The sequence below is a fragment of the Mesoplodon densirostris genome, chromosome 4, assembly GCF_025265405.1.
Source record: "Mesoplodon densirostris isolate mMesDen1 chromosome 4, mMesDen1 primary haplotype, whole genome shotgun sequence".
NCBI lineage: Eukaryota > Metazoa > Chordata > Mammalia > Artiodactyla > Ziphiidae > Mesoplodon > Mesoplodon densirostris.
In genome coordinates this window covers 73012137-73032520 of record NC_082664.1, presented here as the reverse complement: position 1 = coordinate 73032520, position 20384 = coordinate 73012137, and positions in this window count along the sequence as shown.

Sequence of the window (20384 nt, the reverse complement as noted above, 5' to 3'; positions counted from 1 at the left end):
ATTATGCAGTAGACCAAAGACTGCTAGGTTTCTAAAGGAACCACAATATTTTATACACTAATGGTCTGGAAGTTTGTATTTATATCAGGGAAATCTTTTTGCTCCTCTGCAAACTCATCCTTTGTTTTATTATTCTTCATCAGAATAAGGAAACAACTGTAAAACATGTGTCTTTAGATCGTTCTTTTCTTCTTAACAGCAATTATCAACTCATTCTTAAAGAAAATGACTTAATAAAGTTATTTCTTCTAGCCTTTTTGGTCCATCTAGTTTCCAAAACTCTTAAAAACTGTCCAAGCTTTTTCAAAGCCTATTTCAAATTGGGGACCAATATCAATTATAATACTCCTTTAAAAACCTGGTGAATATTTACTTGGCATGATACTCTTCTCTTTCTAAGTAGAGAGTGTTTTACTTTGTTTTGGTTTGTTTTTAATATGATCTCTTTATTTGCCTTTTACCCCATACCTCAAAAAAAAACTAAGAAAATAAATTATCAGCCTAGGAATTTAATTGATTTTTAAATTACCTTTATTCATCTATTCCAAGTCTAAACTATGAAAGATTCAAGACACAAATAATTATACATATTAAAAATTCTTCTTTTTGAAACCTACAGTAATCTGTTTGGTGAACTTTGTTTCCAATTACAAGAAAAAACTATTTTTCCCCTTCAATTATAGTATTTTTTAAAAAGGATATGATACTCTATGAGAGAAAGATGCTGGAATTCCTGGGTTTGAAAACATTTGAAAGAAGCCATTCGAAGATTATGGTTTACTCTGCAACAAGCTTAGCATTATCACTGGATGGTCTACAACCTGATCTTTTAGCTGTTGATACTACTTGTTTGTTGCCTTCTTTGTTCCTTCTCCCAGCTGATAACTTTCAGTAGAAGTCACTTTTTTCCCAGTTCTAGGATCTTTTTTTTTTTTTGCGGTACACGGGCCCCTCACCGCTGTGGCCTCTCCCATTGTGGAGCACAGGCTCTGGACGCGCAGGCTCAGCGGCCATGGCTCACGGGCCCAGCCGCTCCGTGGCATGTGGGATCTTCCCGGACCGGGGCACGAACCCGTGTCCCCTGCATCGGCAGGCGGACTCTCAACCACTGAGTCACTGGGGAAGCCCCCAGTTCTAGGATCTTAACTCAATTATTTGCCATTCTACTAAACCTTAGAATTTTTTCCCCATTCTTTTAAACTTGAAATTCCTAACTTAAAATTCTGCAATATTTATTCATTCTTTATTATTTCAGGTTAGTTTGTATGGAATTATTGAAAACCCACAGATTTTAATGAGAGATCAGGGTTAAAATTTTGGATCTGAAATTTAACAGCTGTTTGAACTTGGACAGTTTTCTTAACCTTGCTGAATTTCAGTTTCTTCCACCTGTAAAATGGAAAATTCAGTAAATATCTCATAATATTGTTGTGGGTAGCAAGTGAAAGAATGTGTATAAAGGACTAAGGATAGGACTGGTAATATTAAGGCTAAAAATGCAATTCCCCTCTCCTTTCAACACTGCTTTCCTTTTCTCAACTAAAACTGGATTTCAGTTTTTCAGCAGCTACTGCAACATACATGCAATTGAATATGACTGTGCAGCCTGAACTTTTGTTGTTGTTCTCAATATTTGAAATAATCTAAAACTTTTCAAATTCTGTGAAATGAGTTTACTTATAATGGTAGACTCATAATTTCAATTGATCTGCTCATTTTTGGTCATCTTTTTGAAAGTTCCCTCAGAAGCCTTGAATTGACAAGGTTTTTTACCCAGGAATAGCATCAACTAGTAAAATAAAGCATTTGTAAGGAAAGTGAGTACTAGGAGATTATTATTATGTCAAGGTATAAATAAATGAAAACATATGTATATATGTACATACACTGAAAAGTAGAGAACAAAGTCCCAAATGAAAGGACACAATAAAAGGCAAGTACTTGGTACATAGTCATCTAATTGGAAAGCACTGTTTTTATACCTCCTTACTTTGGCAAATATAAGTCTGTTTCACTCTGGATTATCAAGAGGCTGTTAATGTACAGGACAGGCTCTTTGGGTCAGGGACACATATATATGCAAAACAGATTGAAGGAGATAATGATGACAGGAACAGCTCCTATGTCCTATCTACTGCTGCAGAGACATCTTAATAGAAGTGAAAGAAATACTTTTCTTTTTTAAAACCATTTTAGAAAATGGTTATAGATCTCCAGGGCAGAACAGGGAGGTAGGTCAGGAAATATTTATGCAGCAGAGGGATGCCTATAAAAACTGTAGAACATTGATCACAAGGGATTGCAGAATTAACCTGACACCAACTCAAATTGGAGCAGGACAATAGCCACCAATGGTGTGCATTTTCAAGACAGCACTGGCCAATGGCTGATAAAGCTACTGTTGGAACAGAAACAGTCTTTGTCTTAAGAATTTGATCATATAACCATGCACACTTCACTTTTAAATGGTAATGAAAGTTTTAAGAAACCTTAAGAGTCCTAACCTGATTCTTCCCCTTACCTAAGTTACTCTCTGGTAGTAAGTCAGCACTGAGAGACTCATTCACTCTTGGAGGCTAGGAGGACACTGAAGTAGTATTGTGCTAAGTGTCCCTCAGTGGGATGAAAACCTAAATGTGCTTCCCTGAGTGTAAGATGCTACCAACAAAGACTGTAGCACTGGGAAGATAAAAATCCCATTGAACACATGTATATGTTTTCTTTGACTCAGCTTTACAGTAACAAGGTCAGACAGACAAAATTGTGAAATTTGACTTCAATAACTTTGTCCCATCCCCAGCTCAACACCTGATTCTCTGAGGACAATAGCTTCCTTCCTTGCTATCCAAACAAACTTGGAGCTAGCTGTTACATATAATGGGAGCTGATAAAAAATTCACATTAAGGATTTAATGACAAACTGTCTAATTTGCCCCTTCTTTCCTAAAGGGAAATTTCAGACATCAGTGATAGGCTCCTGTGAAAATATTTTTGAAGGTAGCCCTGAACCACTCTGCACAAGTATCCACCCAAAATCTTGTCAGGTGGTTGCAAACTTGAATCACTTGCCAGAGCAACATCCTATTGAGACTGGTTGGGAGGTACTTTAGAGGAGAAGAACTCAAATTTGGATTTGATTATGTGTCCTTAAAGGAAAAGAAAGTTCGACACAGAATGAAAGACAGTCTTGAGGTACTACTCCTCCAAAGTGGGCCAGTAATAAATACATTGACTAAATCTATATAATGAAACAGAAGTTGGTTAAATATTGTGAACAGAACCACAGTTTCTTATTTTATTACATAATTAGAAAGGAGGGAAATAGGAACAACTTGCTAAAGTAAATATGGTTTGATTAATCAAGAGAAGTGCCTTCAACTCAGATAAACATTACAGTAACTCTAAAACATAGGCTCTTGAACACACGTTCTTCCTTTCTTGGCCCTTGTATCTTTTATACCAGAACCTGTTTATATGCTTCTGTGTAGTTGAGAACCATCACTAGACCATGACAACAATTAAGTCTCAGATTCCTTAATTTGGAACCAACTCTCTGGAAGTATACATTATTCCCCAAAGTCACAATTTGAGCAAATATAAATGTATTTAAAACATACAAACATGCAGGTGCACACATACACACACACACACATACACACACAAAGGGAAGGTCACTGTACAAAAGTGTCCTGTTCTGGTTAACTATGGCTGCATGACAAAGAATCTCAAAACCTGCGACTTATATCTGTGATCATGTTTTTAGCTCTTGATTCTGCAATTTGGTCAGGGCTTAGTGGGGGAATGCTTCTCTGTGTTCCATATGGTTAGGCAATCCACTTTCAATAGAGCTCACTTATGGTTGTCAAAGTGGCGCTTTTCGCTGGGAGCTCAGCTGGGCCTAAGGATCAAGGTCCTCAGTTCATCTTCACCTGATTCTCTCTATGGGCTCCCTGGCTTACTCTTGGCATGGTGGCTGGGTCCCAAAAGTGAGCATTCCATGAGACAGGAATTAAATGCTGCTGGCTTACTGAAGCCCAAATTCAGAATCTGATAGCATTACTTCATGTTTTGAAGTAATTGGTCAAGCGGCGACAGATTCGAAAAGAAGAAACATAAACTCTACCGCCTGATGGGAATGGGGTTAAGAATTTGGGGTCAATATTTTAAATGTTACATAGTTTTTTGTTTCTTTTTTTGTTTTCTTTTGGCCATGCTGCAGGGCTTACAGGATCTTAGTTCCCCAACCAGGGACTGAAGCCAGGGCCATGGCAGTGAAGGTGCCAAGTCCTAACCACTGGTAGGCTAGGGAACTCCCTTTTCTTTTTTGTTTTTTTTTAATTTTGGCCATGCCATGCAACTTGTGCATTCTCAGTTCCCCAACCAGGAACTGAACCCCAGCCACAGCAGTGAAAGCACTGATTCCTAACCAATAGACCACCAGGGAATGCCCATTAAAATATTACAGAATTCTTTTAAAAACTCCCTTGGTAAAATCTACTACTTGATATACAAGAGGAATCGATGTACAGCAGTTTTTCAGAAACTATCTACTGTTTAAAATTTAGTATCACGCCTTTAGGAAATATTTGTATTATTGTTTATTTCTCATTACTGATACTGCATTATTCCTTAAAAACATCCATTCTTGTGATTTCTACCTTATCTACCAAAACAAAGGTTAATTCATTATACTATGATAAATCGCCCAATCTGGAAAGTGACTTCACCCTGGCAAACCACTTTAACAATATTTCATGTTCTGTTGCAATAACCTGAAAGAGTTAGTGCTCCCCCTGAAAGGCTAACAAAAAGTACCAACAGAAAGGGACTTAAGTGCTGAAAGAATCGAATTCATTATGTAAAATGGTGCATGAACTCTCTTTTCTTAACTTTGGGAGGACTTTTGGAAGCAAATGGAAATTTTGCTTGCGTTAAGTCTACAGTACACATCACTGCAGATGAATTTAAAATCTTGGCCAAGTAACAAAGAAATAAAGGAAAACACACACACACACACACAGATGTCCCAAATTTAACATAGAGCATAAGCATATCTATTTCTTTAGTCCCATTTATAGGTTTTCCAATAAATTGAAAATAAACAAAACCTTCTGGCTTTGCATGTCTGTGGGGAGTTTGGGACTTTAGGTACACATATTTAAGAATCTTTTGCATAAATCTGCATATGTTTACATGCAATGACAGACATACTGCCACTTCCCAAATGTGGCTAGGATAATTTAATCTTCTGCAACATTTTGCATAGCATATGTAGGTATAATATGCTCAGAAACATTACCTGAATATATGCAAAATACACTTAGCTCATGCTCACATAGTTCTCATATCAAAAGATGTAGTTTAGAATGAGATAACATTTTGCAGCTTTACTTCTGTACATTTAAAGAATTCAAATTAATCCATATTATCCGTAAAATGAGCTTTTTAAAATTTAAATTAAAAATACTTCTAGATTTTCTTATTGTACATTCTTTTTTTTTTTTTTTTTTTTTTTTTTTTTGCGGTATGCGGGCCTCTCACTGTTGTGGCCTCTCCCGTTGCGGAGCACAGGCTCCGGATGCGCAGGCCCAGCGGCCATGGCTCACGGGCCCAGCCGCTCCGCGGCATATGGGATCCTCCCAGACCGGGGCACGAACCCGTATCCCCTGCATCGGCAGGCGGACTCTCAACCACTGCGCCACCAGGGAGGCCCTATTGTACATTCTTTAATTCACATTTCTCTGGCTATCTTCTTGGTTTTTCTTTGCAGTTATTATATTTGTTTTTAAAGTTATTCAACATTGTGAGTTGGGGATCACTGCAAGTTTCTATAAACAGGGATTATGAGAGCATTTACTCCAAAACAGTAAAACAGTAAGCAGTAAAAATAATTTTAAAAAACCAATATTGACCTAAGCATAAATTATCTGTGAATATACAACACTGGTACATTTTTAAAAAAAGAAATATTTTAAAATTTACAAAATTTATTGAATCATACAGACACTGTGCTTTTACTTTTATGTTGTTAGAAACATACCTTCTTTTTTATAACTCTTGATTTCATTGGCTGGCTCTTTGTTGCAAATTCCTTAGTTTGAATAAATGTTTAATGTTTTATTTATCCAGGAATTATATGTCTATTGTAGAATACTATAAAAAATATAAGTAAGCAAAAACAACAAAAAATACCTATAATCCTATCATCTAAAGCACTGTTAATAGTCCGTCTAGATTTGTTTTTCATTATCATACTTAATTTGTTTAAAATATCATGTAGATTTTTTCCACTAAAAATATATATATTAACTACTTTTTCATGTCTTCTAAATATTCTATAACATCTTGATTATCTAATTATCACCTTTTTGAAAGCAGCTCTCTTGGATGCTCTCTCTCATGTATACCTTTAGAGAGGATCACCACATGAACATGTATCTTTTTGAACAAAGCATTTAAACGAATTCATATCATTTTCCAGAAAAGAATTGAAAATGGCTATTCCTCTGTTCACCAGTTGCTCCTTTCCAGTCATCCTGTCCTCTCAAAAGATTGGAGGCTACTATAATGAGTGTCCCTCATTCATTTGTGTAATTAGTCTCCATTTATATCTTGATTTTTGGAATAACACCTATGCCGAGAATGGAATGACCACTGCTGGAGCATATTTTTCCACATTCACAAACACAGAGTTGCATTTTTTTTAGGTGTATTATTTAAAGACTAATGAGGCTCATATTCACGCATGGTGAAGATAAAAATTTAAAAGCTCCTATCATCTTATTTTATATACTATGTCCTAAACTCTCAAATAGTTAACACAGATTTTCTTATACGTAGAACATCTTGTTAGGTTATGGCCTATTTAAAATGCCTCATCTAGCTCTGTTACTTCTGGAACTAAAGCTAAAATTTTAAGTGTGGCACAACAGTTCTTCCATTATCTGCTCCTGCCTTGCTTTCCAGCTTCTTATTCCAGCATTCTCTTACCCACAACTTCTCTATTCATGTTGAACCAGCTGAAGTAAACAGGCTGTTCTTTCTGCTTAGAATATCTTTCCTTCTGATTTTACTTGGCTAGTTGTCTTCTCTACTGTCAGGGCTTAGCTCATACTTGTTCTCCCTAAGAAGCCATCCTTGACCTCTGCCGTATCTGAATGAGGTTCCCTTTTTCTGTGAGCTGCATTGCTGTGCTTTAATGTTCCAATTGTTCCTTCAGCTGTGAACTCCTTGAGGACAGAAATGAAGGAAGGAAATTAGTTTGCTTGTGCCTTTAAAAACAATATGTTCAGATGTGCTGTTATGTATGTAGGTGGCCCTACATATGGCCCTTTTTGGGCTCCCTTTGATTCCTTCCAAGAATATATTGTGCATGTGCAAATATATTCTTTCTCTACATATTGGAGAGCATATGTATGCCAGAACCCAATGACTTTCCTGTTGTTGGCTATAATCTAGCCTTGGGTAATAAGCATGCTCTGTGTTATATAGGGAGTCCTTAGTTTTGTTTGTTTGTTTGTTTTGTTTATGCCTCGAGTCTGTAAGTGAAAGAATCCATATGTGACACTTGATAGTGTCCCTGATTCATTCATGTAGTCCCCATCTCTGTCATAACTACCAGGTACCAGGCACAATGATACACATTGGGGCCACAAAGAACTGTCATTGTTTATGCAGAACTAACAGTTTCCCCATGGTTTGTCTTTAGATTTCTAAGGTATGCCTTTGCCCTACCACATTCTTTCCTTCGTTGGCTATTTTTACTGCTCTGTAATTAAACTGTGAGATCCTGGGAGCTGTGGAATATAATGAAAAACATGATTCCTGTCCTTGAGCTGCAGTCAAAATAAATAGGGGTGGGAGTGCAAAAGGGTAATGTGTGTATGGGACACAAGAGATGTACAAACAGTTTAGAGATTCTAGTAATGTAAGCAATAATATTAACTAATATTTAATACCTATAGCATAGAATTGTGAGAATTAAATGAGCTAGTATATGTAGAACACTTGGATAGTGCCTGGATGTGTCAAGTACTTTGTAAGTGTTTGCTATTATTACTATTTACTAATTACATGCTAGATGATGTTGTAAGCATTTTATATATGAACTTTTTATAATTCTCATTCACATTGTTACATTACCGTATGAAATTTTTATATTATCACCATCATCCCCATTATATAAAGGAATAAACTGAGGCTTAGAGACATAAGTAACTTAGCATAGTAAAGTTATCTAGAATTCAGGTCCCTTCTCTCTCAATTTATTTCTCTTTCCACTTCAGAGAGCTGCCTCAAATTTTTCTTGCAGTTAGCATCCCTTTGATTCTGCTTCTCTAAATTAACCCTAAAATGATTTTACTTCATATTTATTGGAAGTACTAAGTGCCTCTTGGTTGCAGATAAATAGAGGGCAATGGTGTCAGTGAGACTGAAGAAAAATGGTACAACATTTTCCTTTTAATTTTCTACTCACTTAATTTTTTAACATCATGTGACTCTAGTAAAGGTCACACAGAATTCACTGTTCAAGGAAATGGTTATTTTAAAATACTTTACTCAAGTCTCCTCTAACTCAACATACAATTAATTTTAGATTTTGTATTGATAATTTTCCTCAGCAAAGATAAATTAACTCTTTAAGTCAAAGCTGTAGAAGTTGAGTATTGACTGTAGTGAATAATAAAGCCTCTTTAGTTTCTCCTAGCAGCATCTAAAGAGTTGTAAATTTTCAGACCTCTGCTTCTGTTTATGGGGAGTTCAGCTATTTCTAAACATAAATTATAAATCTATAACTAGCTATTGAAGACAAATTTTTAAATGATTTTATTATTATCAATGTTATTCTAGTCACATTTTCCTACTGGAAAGGCTCCCTTAAGGTTTAGTTTAAGTGCAGGTTTAAGTGTTAAATTTCATATAATTTTTTAAAAAACTATAGTCACCATGCTGTACATTATATCCTCATGACTTATTTATTTTATAACTTGAAGTTTGTACTTTTGACCCCCTCATATTACTTCATATTACCTTCACATTACTTTGAGTGTCTCTGAAGGGACTAATTATTCATATCTCTGTTCCCTCCAAATTAAAACCAATTGAAAAATGAACATAAGAGTCAAACAGAGACCAAACTACTATCATTATTACCAGTAAAATCAGAATGTGACATATGGCTTAGATTTAAAGCTAAATATGGTTCAGCTCTGAATTGATTTTACTCACCTAGTCATTGCATAGGAACTCAGCAACTCAATCCCATCTCTTGGAAGGGTGGGGTCTGTCCGCATGGCATAAACTGGGGGGAAGAGGAGATGGCACACTACTTTCAGGTAAGTAAATTCCAAGAGAAGCTGAGCTATGTATGCTCAGAGACCCTTTTCCTATAGCCTCACATTAGATCAGCTCATTGCTCCTCTCTTTGAGGTGGTAGGGGAGGATTGAGTAAGTGATGGGTTTGGGAGGTTGGAGAGTGGAAGAGAAAACAGCAGCTGTCTCCCAATATTTCTTAGGAACTCCTATTTTTACAGTCTGAGGTAAGAACATGGGAAAATAATAGGACAGTTCCTTTTATATATTTATACATTTGTAAATTCTGAAAAGACCTAAAAATGATAAAGCAAAGCATTATGTCATATGATAATATTAACCTAGTGAAAAAGACAGGCTTTTTAGGAACCCATGACAGTGGAGCATATTAAATACAATAAATGCAATGAAGAAAGGAAACACAGGATACTATGAGAAATTGTGGAAAGGCCCTCACTCAGCTTAGGGGCATGGAAAGCTTGGGGAGGGTTCCCAGAAGAGGAACTATAATCCCTTAATTGTCAAGGTAGGAGATCACCAGGTAATGAAGAGTTGAAATGATCATGATGGTCTATGGGAGAAGGGTGTTTTTAGCATTTTGGACCAGAAAAGATTTGATATTCAAAGGCATCTAAGAACAGAGACTGTTCAGAAAACAAACAAACAAAAAAACACCTAGTTCAACATACAGTTCAGTGTTGGAACATGGTAAGAATGAAATTGGAGAGGCAGGTAGGAGGCATATCATGTAGGATCTCTACATTATGTTGAGAAATTCATGTTTTATTGGAAGTGTAGTGGGGAGTCATCTCTAGATTTAATGAGGAAATGGTTTAGTCATACCTGAGATCTCTTGGTATTTGTGTGGAGAACAGATTGTTGGGCAATGGTCAGGGAGTTGGAGAAGCTTTAAAAGTTTATGGAAATCTAGATGAGAACAAGTGAAAGTGGGGAGGGAGCATTTTGTAGAAATATTAAGATGATATGATTTATGACATAAGTAGAAAGGTATTTAGGTAGATATGGTAAATTATTGAGTATGAGCTTAAGTCAGGGAGAGAATATTAATCACCAAAATATGTGATACTTTGCTCTAACATGATTTTCTGTTTCTTATATGTTTACTCTCTATAATTTCATAAGTATAATTACCAACGCTTTTGGTATTACCAAAAATAAAATAAAATGTTAGTAATAAAAATATTACCAACATTTTTCTGGGGTACAAAGAACTGAGAGATTTGAATGGTAAAACATAATGAAATTTGCTAATTGAATAGTCTCTCTACATCTGTATTTGCCAATGTGAAGGTGGATGAGTAGGAGAGAATATAAGAATATAACAAAACATATAATTTTGTTTTAGTCTCAAAATCCTAAAATTGTTGTGACAGATAAGTATCTTTTAGCAGCTAGTAAAAAGTGTAACCATTAAGAGAGGTTTTTGTTTGTTTGTTTTTGTTTTTTTTTGTGGTACCTGGGCCTCTCACTGTTGTGGCCTCTCCCATTGCGGAGCACAGGCTCCAGACGCGCAGGCTCAGCAGCCATGGCTCATGGGCCCAGCCGCTCCGCGGCATATGGGATCTTACCCAGACCAGGGCACGAACCTGTGTCCCCTGCATCGGCAGGCGGACTCTCAACCACTACGCCACCAGGGAAGCCCAAGAGAGGTATTTTTATTTCAGCAATAGAATTTATATTTACAGCATGTACCTTACATACAACCTAATGAAATCCCTAATTTTCTAAGGTTACATTCTAAAGACAATTGCTGAATTTTTACGGTGAGAACCTATATGTTTATGTGTGTGTATATACATATAAAATTTAACTTCATATGTTTTAATATAAATACATTAAAATATTTTTTTCTTATTCAAGTGATGGGAGCATTTTGATTCATTTACATTCTTGTACTTAGTTCCCTTTGAAGAGAAAAAATAAGACAAAACAAACAAATACACACAAAAAAACATTGTCCAAATATGCCATCATACAATATGGTACTCACCAGATTTATTTGCCTGTCTGGCCACTCGTTCTGTGCTGCTTCCACATCCCTGTTCTAAGAACTTCCTCTGATTTTCTTCATCAATATGATATAATAAAACAAAGATGCGCAGGGTACTAAGGGAAACAGTTGCACTTCACTGAGCCCAGTGGGTGGCAGGCTTGGGAAAGCTTCTCAGAAGAAATGATCAATGTAGAACACCAGGTAGAAAAGAGTCATGGAGGTGATAGTGGTCAGCATGAACCTGCACTGTTTTTCCAGCAGTAAAGTCTGTATGCTCATATTGAGCTAAAATAGACTTCTTCCTTGAGAATGCATGATACAGAATAATTCAGAGAAGTAGGGACTTGGGACCTGTTGTCACTGAACATTTTATTCCATGTAGCTTGGGAATAGAAAAAACCATCTCAGAAGCCAGTAGAAGAATACAGAACATCCGTGGAGAGAATCAGAGATCAGCAATGGAGAGAAGGTCCTTTCTGTGTTCTCTAGAGCACTCTCATACATGATTTCAGTCCATTTTTAAGGTTCAGCAGCATCCGTGCCCTTGAGTTTTATAAGGCCCTAAATATTCTTATAATACACACACCATAGCTCAATATGTTTTCTATTACTCCCAAATGAAAGACTTCTGTGTAACACAGATATAACACAAAAAGGATTCTTTAGCAGTTGTTGATTGGGCTGCCTGAAAGGACAAAAACAAACAACAACAAAAAACACCCAAACGTGTTTTATGATAATGTGATGTCTCTTCTTGAAAACTTTCTACATTTTTTGTCATTTGAAAATACTTTCACCAAGGTACTATAACTTCCAACCTATAACATTTTTCAAAAAGAACAGGGGGCAAAGTGGTTATGCGAAAGCATTCAGTCAGTAGTTTTAAAAGAGGTAGGAATAGGATCTCAGTAAAATCATTGTGAATCCAACTTGTTCAATAAAGGTGTAACTACTCAACCAAAGTACAGTTTATAAGAGTGACAGATAAATTTACAAGAATGAGGGAAGGAATGGTGGTAAAAAACAGATTAGTCTGGGCTTCCCTGGTGGCGCAGTGGTTGAGAGTCTGCCTGCCGATGCAGGGGACACGGGTTCGTGCCCCGGTCTGGGAAGATCCCACATGCCGCGGAGCGGCTGGGCCCGTGAGCCATGGCCGCTGAGCCTGTGCATCCGGAGCCTGTGCTCCACAACGGGAGAGGCCGCAGCAGTGAGAGGCCCGCGTACCGCAAAAAACAAACAGACTAGTCCGGAGGCCATTCCATGGAATTTATGGAAATATTGCAACAGGATCCTCTGCCTGGGTTGGATGTAGACAAGACAAACATGGGGAAGAAATTTGAGTAGTTTTGGAGGGTAGGTGTTCTGAATAATCTCTCTCCAATTGAAATATACTCAGTTTTCCTCAGTTTTAGTTTCCAAGGTAACAATGATTGATCCACCAAACTAACTGCCATCAGCGGGGATTAAATGCAATGGATAATTATGATAATTTTCAGAGCAATACTAGTGACTACAATCACTTACATATAAAACATTTTAACCCAGAATCATTTGTTAGAGTGGTGAAAATTTCAGGTATCAGGGAAATCTGATGAGTGGGGTTTATGGGATGTTATACATTGTGCCAGATGTGATGTGAGTTCCTTGAGCATAGGACAGTGATTATGATTCTGAGACGACAGGATCAGGAACAAAAACAAAAATAACAAAGTAGGACTGTCCCTATGAGAACAATATGCCACCAGTGTTGAGCATTATTCATTACAGCTTACCCTTCCACACGTTTGATAAAAGAAACTGGATGCCACTTTTACCACCATCTGTTCCTGTTGCCCAGAGATATGTGCAAAGAGCATGGGGGCAGAGCAGATTCCTTAGCTCACATCTCAAGTTTGGAGCAGATTCATGTGATTGGGAGCCAAAGGCACACTCCCTAGGCAGAAGAGAGTCTGTGAATATAAAAATCTACCACTTTGAGATTTTTGGGTGAGAGGAGAGCTGTGCCTCCCACCCAGGATCCTAAAATGGGAGAGTACCCAAGTACCCAAACATAGAAAGAAGATTGAGAATAAGAGCAGCCAAAAAGGAGAAAAAAAAGAAAAAAAAGTCTACTTCAAGTATCTCCTGGAGATGGATTTAGAAGGTTTATGTATACAAGTTGTTGTCATGCATCAGCCCCAGTCCCTGTTTCTGTAGCTAACGCTGAATAAATTGAGTCTTTCTCTACCAGTTCATTTGCACTTCTCCACATTGCACAGCGATTATCCAGCTACTCATCATTCCCTACTTCCCTTCTTCACCCCACTCTCCAACCACCACCATCAACATGACTCAAACGTTTTTCAGGTTGCAAACACTTGACAGATGCATGTAGAACTTGTTTTCTTTAAAGAGTTAATTCAGGGGACTTCTGTGGTGGTCCAGTGCTTAAGACTGTGCTTCCACTGCAGGGGGTGAGGGTTCATTCCCTGGTCCGGGAACTAAGATCCTGTATGCCACGTGGTGTGGCCAAAAAAAAAAAAAAAAAAAAAAGTTAAATCAATGCTCAGAAACAAGAGGTTACTGAATAGAATTTCAGTCCAAATGAGAATTATACTATTCTAAGTACAAGATTTACATGGGAGAAAAATTCCATGAGGAAATGGAGAAGACACAAAAGAAACAATAATGATCAGAAACAGTTAAGATGATCAATTATGAAAATTATCCAACTGACTTGATTCGAATCCATTTCATCACTTAAAATTGTGTGACTTTGGGTCATTTACTTAACCTTTTCTTACTTTAGTTTCTTCATTATTACCTAATTAAGAGGATTGTTATGAGGATTAAAATAATACATATTTTGACTTCTTTGATATTCTCTTTGGATAAAGATTGTTTACAAAAATGCAGAGCAAGGTGTATAGTATATTACTGTATATAAAATGGAGGAAATAAATTACATTCACTTTGCTGTATAAATAAATTCTGAAATGATACAAAAAACCCTGCCAGCAATAATTACTGTGAAGGTAGGGGGAGTAACTGGGCAGAGGGGAGACAGCAATGAATGTATTTTGATTTTTATATTTGAAGCATGTATTAGTCTTAAACTGTATATTAAATTTAAAAAAGAAAATTAAAAGTATGCAGAGAATGAAAAATATGTAGAAAATTAAAACAATAACTAGGAAAATTCTGAAAAGTAGAAATATGAGAAAGAATTAATCTCACAGATATTAAAATACAAAGTATTGAAAATTAAAATAGTGTGATAGTAGTACAACAATAGAAAGACATATCAAAGAAAAAGATTAGATATTCCAGGATAGACACAAATACATAATGAGGATTATGTATATGTTAAAGTTAGTATCTAAAATCAGCTGTGGAAAAGATAGACTATTTAGTAAGTGGCATTAGAACAACTAGGAAGACATCTGAAAACAATAAATTTGGACCAATATCACAATGTTTATTAGGATATATTTCAAATAGATAAAATATTTAAATATAAGAAATAAACTATAAAAGTGCTAGGAGAAAACATGAGGTGATTCATTTATAAGTCGGGTGTGGAAAGAACTTTTGGACTTCATTAAAAATCTGAAGGGCATAAAGGAAATGATTGTTAAACAGAAGAGACAGAGAGACAGGCAGAGACAGAGAAACAGAGACAGAGACAGAGAGCGAGATAGAATAAGAGAAAAGAAAATTGAAATCATAGCACTGAGAAATTTCCCAAAATTTAACGATACTCTGATGGTTAAACTGTGGGAGAATAGGCACTTGCATACAGCATTGACAGTTTAAATTTGTATAGTTCTAAGGTAAGTTGACAAAATATATGAAAATTACAGAAAATGTATTAAAATTATATATTCTTTGAGTACTTCTACTTCTGGGAATCTATGCTAGAGTTCTACTTACCTCTGTACAAAATTGCAAACATACAAGGGAATTTGTTCCAGGATTGTTTATATCAGTTTGAACTATATGAAATCGACATTTTATGTGACTCAAAATTTGAATGTTGGCAGTATGCCTTTAATAGCAAATGACTGAAAAAAATATTCATTGATAGGAAATGGTTCAATAAATTATGTTGCATTAAGTTAAAGTAATAGCATGAAAATAATTGAGCTAATCTCATACAACTAGGGAAAGATTGCCAATATATGTTGTTATGCAGTGGGGAAAAAAAAAGCTATTTTATCAATATGTACCATATATTGTATTTTGTATAAAATTGAAGGAAATTGAGTAAATATTATATTTAAGTGCATAAGCATATAAAACCTTAAAATTTATAATAGTGGTTAGCTTTTGCGAGGAGGTGGGTCAGAGCTTCTACATATGGCAGTGAGTGAGATATGCATGCAACTGAGAAATATATGGCCCTCTTGGGGGAGAGCAGCTGTGTGTATCATGCCTAGAGGTGTGTGTGTGTGAGGGAATTTGCACTATATATGTTCTAGTATGTTTTAACATTTGAACTCCATGGATGTTTTACTTATATGCAAATTAAATATATCCAATATATTCTGTATAAAACAAGGAGTTTCTTCATCATTCCTGTGGGCCAGGTGATTTTTCTTTATTCATGTATTTCTCATAGCATGGTTAATAAAATATTCTGATGTACAGAGTTACTTTATAGGTGTTACCAATATTTAATGGGTTAAAATAAAATAAAATAAGTTTAGTAAGTATTTCTTTAACTTTTCAGAAGATATTTCAAGCAGCCTGCCTTGGTACCGTGGCAGAAATAAGGATTTGGAGTCTCAGCTCTGCCACATAGGTACCTCCTGTGTGCTCTTCAGAAAGTCATTTAACATCTCTAAACCTATATTTTTCTCACCTGCAAAACTGGAATAATAGTTTAAAACACTTCTTATAAATCAAAAATATTAATAAAATTTTGGCATATCAAATTTTTGTAAACTTTAAAAAAATTTTGTTTCAAAGCATAAATATTCACAGTAACAGAAATTACTAGATTTTGCTTTGTGGATAAGGAGTCCAAAAGAGTTATGCTACGTGAACTGCTACATACATACACAGAGATTATTACAGATCCACAGGGAATGGGTCACTGAGTAGAAAGTAGGGTAAATATGAGTGTTACATAGCATGCAATGGGGCACAGTACACTCAGGGCTGGGACAGATTCTCTGCTTGTGTATCCACCACCCCACCACCACCACTACCAACAGCAACAGCAACGCAAGAGTAGCTTTAATTTACTAAGTCCTGACTATTTGTTAGATTTTGTGTGACACGCCGCATTTAATTGTTAAAAAATTCCCATTTTACGGTCACCAAAAATTGTGCAACCAATTAAAGTGGCAGATCTGGGATTTGAAAACAGGTCTTCTTGATCCCAAGGTCATATATCCTTAGCACTATTCCATTTAGTTTCATACTTTAGTGGGCATTAAAATATGTCAGAAGTGTAGATTTCTGACCTTGCTCCAGAGATTCTCGTTTACTGGGCCCAAATTACCTGCACTGTATCAACTCTTCCTGTGGCTCTGGTGCTGTTTGTCAGTAGGTACTGTAAGTGATACCATGCTATTGCCAACTGCCTCTTAGTTCTCACCCCTGGCAAAGAATCTGCAAGTGACACTTGTAGGCAAGTCACTGTGTTTGCAGGAAAGATGGCAACCAACAGGGGCTATTACTTCTCTTTGCTTTCAGGCTCTGGGTTATCAGGGTCAGCTTCTCAGGTGATGATGTGATGAAAGAGAAGGGGTTATAGAATGTAGCTTCTTTGGTGGGAAGAAGACAGAGAGGTTACAAACAAACTATATAACCTGGGTTCTAAATCCATCCTTGGAGATTAGAATTCAGGTCTGTAAAGGGGTCTTAAAAGGGCTCAGAAAGATTCTGATAATTAGCCAGGTTTGAAAACAAGTGGACTAAATCCTTTTAAACATTTTCCCTCTGTACTCTGTTATGTGATTAAATATTTTTTGAAGTCCTGCTCACAGAATCAAATGGTAAATCTTATGCAGTTGTATCTTGTCTTATTAGGATAGTCTTTTCTTCATATTCTTGGTGAGTAATTTTTGTGGTACTTCTTTGTACAAGGCACAGAGCAAGGTGCAAGCATATGGAATATAAGATCTTGCACAAAGTAGAATGTCTACTGAGAACCAAAAGAAATGGGGAGTGCCATGAGAAATCAAGAGGGAGAGAAGAGACAGAATTATCAATGGAGGATTAAGGAAAACTTCACAGAGGAAATGAAACTGGATCTAGGCCTTGAAGGATGGATATGATTTTAACAAGCCAATATAGCATGAAAAATCACACCAGTCAGCAAAGAGCACCGTGAGCCCATATGGGGAATATATTCAGATTTGATCAAAGCATGATTTTAAATAGGAGTCATAAAGTAATGGGTTTATTAATTAATAATAAAATTATATCTTTCTTAACCATATATAACTTAACACTAGTAAACACACTGTATATCAGAACCTATCAAAGACTGTAGAAAAGTAAGAATAAAACAAGGTTCTATATATACACAGGCTATTGTCTAGTAACTACAACAAAGTATAGGAAATGGTATAGTAGAGGTATTTGTCAACTGCTAGATACTGTTTTCAGAACTACATTCTGTATAACATAGGAGTCCTGGGCTTTGTTCATAGGTACTAAGGGGAAAAAAAAAAAGTTTTCTCGGGTCAATAAGTATGGAAATTGCTGGTTTAAACAATTTCACTTAGTTTTTTTTTCTGTGGGACTTTCCAGAGCCATTAATATATCATTCAGCATTTCTCCAATTTCTTTGACCATGGTCTCCTGTTTTATATATTTCATTATTATTATTATTTATTTATATTTTAGAGCACCTATTAACATCTTCTTGAGTGCTAATATTTCTGCTGAACATAGTTTAGGAAACCATGTACTAGGAAACACAGTAAAGGAGTTAATCATCTTTTTTCTGGAGTAGGAAAAGAGTTATTTCATGGAAAGTAAAAGATAGGTAAATTAAGTTATATATCCATTTTGATGGTAGTATATAATTTCAAGTTTTGATAAGTTTTATATTATTTAATAATATTATATATTATATCTATTAAACATAAATTAGACTGGTCCCTGTAGAGTATCCTTTCTTTATATTACGGTTACTTTTTAGAATGAGAAAAAAAGTTCTCTTGACTGTAGTACAGCATCTAGTTTCTACCATCAAATGTGAGCATTCATTTCACCTAAAAGCAATATTCAGGAAGTCCTGTAGTCTTCATATTTATTTTAGCCTCTTTTATTTGTATGAGTGTCCTCAAATCTAGACTACCAAGTCAAAGGAAGATTATATTGGATATATTTTTAAAATTTTCATTAGATTATCCTATCATTATTAATTAAATGGTGATGCAAATACTATATTTTCAAAGGTTTTTTAAGTCCATGTGGATGAGAGTAATTATAAAATTGTTCTTTTAAACACTAACAGTACCTCCTCCTTCCTGGAATTCTCAGTTGTTTATACCTTTTCTTTGTGGTTGTAGTTAATTTATGTCCCCACAAAATGACTACCCAAGGTGTGAAAACTTATATAAGCTGACAGTTTCCTATTAGCCACGTGGCTAAAGAGGATATGTTAATTTTGGTTGGTAGGACGATAGTGCATTAATGGCATATGGCCCAAATTCAAGAGTTTCTGAAATGGATATTAATATTGCAGTCCACAATAAACATTGTGAACAAAACCCAGACCATTTTGAAAGGTAAGTGATCAAGAAAATGTCTGATTTCCTTTGAATTTGGAAGAATACTAAGATCGTGTAGAATTTTTGAGCAGATTTTATTTCAGGCCAGAGAGATGAGGATATTGGCCCAAGTTTTAAAAATATGTTCTTGAAAGAGCCAGAACTCAAAGGCTAATTCCCTGTCCTCTGCTCTTTCTATTATGTCTTCTGTCATCTTTCCTAATACTTTGCCTTTAGACAGTTTATCAAATTTTGTTCTGTAAATTCTCTTAGGGCTGCACTATGCCAAAGGCTGAGTTGCTGTCATTTTCTTTCTCTGCTTACCTTGGTTACCAAAGAAAATAAAAAACAGGCAGTGTTTACTTAGCACCTACTTTGGACCCATCAGTGCTTGAGGCTAGAGTGGATATATAAGTCATATTCATGCCCACAGGTTTCTCCAATGGTAGCACAAATACAGGTCAAATAGTCTGGTTTCATCTTGAGTATTATAAAACAAGTAATTTTTAAAAAATTATTATGAAAGAATTCCAGTCTTATTTTCAGTTCCACTCATTTTGATGTTTTAAAAATCAGCAACAGGGCTTCCCTGGTGGTGCAGTGGTTGAGAGTCCGCCTGCTGATGCAGGGGACAGGGGTTCGTGCCCTGGTCCGGGAAGAGGCCCGTGTACCGCAAAAAAAAAATCAGCAACATTAGTGGGAAAAATGGGTGAAGAGAGTTAAAAAGCACAAACTTCCAGTTATAAAATAAATCATGGGGATGCAATGTACAGCATGGTGACTATAGTTAATAATACTGTACTGCATATTTGAAAATTGCCAAGAGAGTAGATCTTAAAAGTTTTCATCACATGGAAAAATTTTTTGTAACTATGTATGATGATGGATGTTAACTAGATTTATTATGGTAATCATACTGCAATATATACAAATATTGAATTATTACATTGTGTACCTGAAACTAATATAATGCTATAAGTCAATTATATCTAAATAAAATCAGCACCATTCAATAATGTCCTGAAACTTGAACTCTGCCTTATATATCGTACTGTATGCTTGACATCATTACTTGGATTTTTTTTTTTTTTTTTTTTTTTTTTTTCTGTACGTGGGCCTCTCACTGTTGTGGCCTCTCCCGTTGCGGAGTACAGGCTCCGGACGCGCAGGCTCAGCGGCCATGGCTCACGGGCCCAGCTGCTCTGCGGCTTGTGGGATCTTCCCGGACCGGGGCACGAACCCATGTCCCCTGCATCGGCAGGCAAACTCTCAACCACTGCGCCACCAGGGAAGCCCTGGATTCTTAATAGGCATCACAAAATTAACCTGTCCAAAGCTCAAATCTT